Here is a 2,767-nt window from a genome sequence, read left to right as displayed (position 1 = left end):
ATTCTTCAAAATTGTCATAAGCCTTAAACTTACTTCGGGGTCTTATCCAGTATCTTACACGCTCCAAATACATCTGTGGTGGTGTATCAGGAGCGGGGGAATCTGGACCTTCAGAAGAAGAAGGGGTGGGAGGGTCTATTTCCCTTTCTTGGTTGGGGGGTTGTTTTTTAAAATAGCTTTGGTTTTTTTTTTATGTTTTTGGCCAAAAGCCTTCTTACTATTTTAGATTTTTTCCATTTTTTTCCCTACCCCTCTTTTCATTTTTAGGTTTCATGTGCAGTCAGCCTCTTCCTTCCCCCTTTATCGCACTTTCCACTTCTTTAATTAGTGCCCGTGTATCTGCTATTTTTTGGTCTAAAAACCACCCTTTCTTCTGGAAAATTTTGTTTTTGAAATACCTCAAGAATTAGCTTTGAAAACTTTTTTATCTATTAAACGCTTTAGAGATGTACAAACACTAAACAGCTACTTAAAAGCAGCAACAGATGCAGCCAGCCCCACAGGAACATTCTTATTTCTGGCAAGGGTTTTGCGGGTTCCAAAACCCGGGGGATTAACTTCTTCCCCCTGCTCAAACCACGCGTAAACATGGTTGCTTCCACAGAGTTGTTTGTTTTTAAATCTAATTGTTGTGGGTCGGGGAGGCAAAGGTCTGTTGAAAACTAGGGGCTTTAACTCCTCTGCCTCGCTTACCATGGTTCCTGGAAGTTGTAGAGGTAGCTTTGGGTGGTTCAAAAGCTTGGGGCGGGGTCTGAGCCCCTTTCCCTCCCCCCCTCCCTAAAAACTAATGCTGTTTTAGAGGTAGACTTTTTGGCCTTTTTTAGTGCCGGCTGGTTTAGTGCAATAAGAGATTTGGACGCGCAGGGCTGTTCAAAATCGCTGTGCTTAATACCCTTGCTTCCAACTGCAGCTGCCTCAAAGTGAAATTTCTTGGCCTCTTTAAGCGCGCTTACCTTCAACATTTCTTCTTGAGGAATAACGCTTGATGAGTCTGCCGATATACATAAACAGAATGTTTTTTAGCACGGCTTTTTTTTAACTAACAACAACAAAGCTGTTCCCCAAAAATATATATTTTAAAAACGTTTTTGCAATAAGCGGGCTAAAAACCGCGTTTAAATTATAGTTTACACCACGCAGGGGCGGTAGAACGGCAACTTTTGTACAATAAAAGCTTTAAGGGTTTTCAAGCCCCTAAAATGCACACTATTTCCAACTACAGATTTTTTTATTTTAAAAAACACATATTTGAAAAACAGTTCACACCTTCTTCTGTAATTTCAGGAAAACTATTGGGTGGTTTTGACTTCCATCTTGTTCTAAATTAAAAAAATAATTTTTTTTAAAACCTTTTATCTTAAAAATAAATTATTCTTGTGTAGCATATTAATTAGCTTACCAAAGTTTAAAGCTTGTAGCGCGGCATCTGGAATGTCAAGAAAAAAGGCCTCGTCCTATTTAAAAGAAAAAATATTGCCTTTTAAGTGAGCATAACGCTAGTATAATACCTTGACGACCCACGCAAATTATAGTAAGGTTTCTTACCATGTGGTTGCTCCCCATAACGGTCAAAGTCTTGTATTAGCAATATTTCTTTAACAGTCTTGTTAAGTTTTTTTGTTCCTCTATTTATAGGTTTAAACCTGTTTTTAAAAAAAGGTTTTGCCCTCCACCCCCCCCAAAATTAATATTTAAAAAGGTGTTTCTTTAAAAAAACAGGGTGCGTAAAGGGCACTTTTCTAGGAAAAAAGGCGGGTGTCGGTCCCCAGACTGCCAACATGCTTTAGCTTTAATGGCTAAAAATGTTATTTTTTTATAGTAAATGTGTTTAAACAGCTAATAAAAAGCCTTTTTTTAAATGGTAATGTACCCATTTACACCCTTGTAACCAAAAACTTTTTTAAAACTGCAACCTGTATTTCTTAAATTTGTTTTATGGCCTTAGTTTTTAAAACAAAACTGCTAATTTAAAAATAAACCACGTTAAACTTTTACACAACTTATTTTACATTGTTAGTAAGTTAAAAAAATTATATATTTCTTTAAAACATATTTTAAAACGGTGTTTAGGTTTTGTTACAGGGTTAAAAAAAAGCCGAAGGCTCTGGCTGTTTAGCTAAGAGCGGAGGGGGAGTTGTCTTAGTTGTTTTTTTAAAAAACGCGGGAAGGTTTTTGGCTACACACTTTAGCTTTAAAACTTTAATGGTTAAAAAGCTTAGTTTTTATAGTAAATTAGTATGCGTCTTAATACCTGTTTTGGGGGTTCTTTTGCTTTAAGAAGAAGACCTTGTTATGTTTTGTTCTTTTTTTTTAAATTTACTGACTTACAGAGGCTGTTTTTGCTAAGAGCTGCTGTAAGAGCCTGCTGTTTTTACTATAAAATGGCCCCGGTTAGCCTAAAATTAAAAAAAACAAACCTTTTTTATTACAGCGCATTAGTTTTATCGCACTAAAATGTTTTTGCACACTTACATGTTATTAAAACACCTATGCCTAAATAAAGGCTATGGGTCTTCAGGTTTCCTTTTCAACCTTATTTGTTAAAAAGTGGGGGAAAAAGCAATCTTCTTTCTAATCCGCCGGTATCCTAAATATGGGGACTATAAACCGCCTGTTACTAAAAAAAAAATCTAGGTTGCTTCTGCATAATTTTTTATTACAACACATACAAAAGGGTTGTGGCTTAGGTTTGTCTTTCGAGTCATTATCCCTTTGCAAAACTTAATGTAATTGTAAGTTGTGTTTGTTAGAAAGTTTAGGAAAGAAG

The 2,767-nt window shown here is 35.9% G+C and overlaps 1 long non-coding RNA gene across 1 annotated transcript; it reads right to left on the bottom strand.

Annotated features, from left to right (window-relative positions):
* Window positions 1–952: 952 nt before the first annotated feature.
* LOC127041979 (uncharacterized) lies at window positions 953–1,669 on the bottom strand. Its single transcript, XR_007771798.1, has 3 exons — window positions 1,400–1,669; window positions 1,267–1,319; window positions 953–991 (listed from the first exon to the last, which is right to left on the bottom strand). It is a non-coding gene; the product is annotated as an uncharacterized LOC127041979 (long non-coding RNA).
* Between the last annotated feature and the right edge of the window lie 1,098 nt (window positions 1,670–2,767).

Source organism: Gopherus flavomarginatus, unplaced genomic scaffold, assembly GCF_025201925.1.
Source record: "Gopherus flavomarginatus isolate rGopFla2 unplaced genomic scaffold, rGopFla2.mat.asm mat_scaffold_1233_arrow_ctg1, whole genome shotgun sequence".
Lineage (NCBI taxonomy): Eukaryota > Metazoa > Chordata > Testudines > Testudinidae > Gopherus > Gopherus flavomarginatus.
This window is presented reverse-complemented; position numbering and strand designations above follow the sequence as displayed.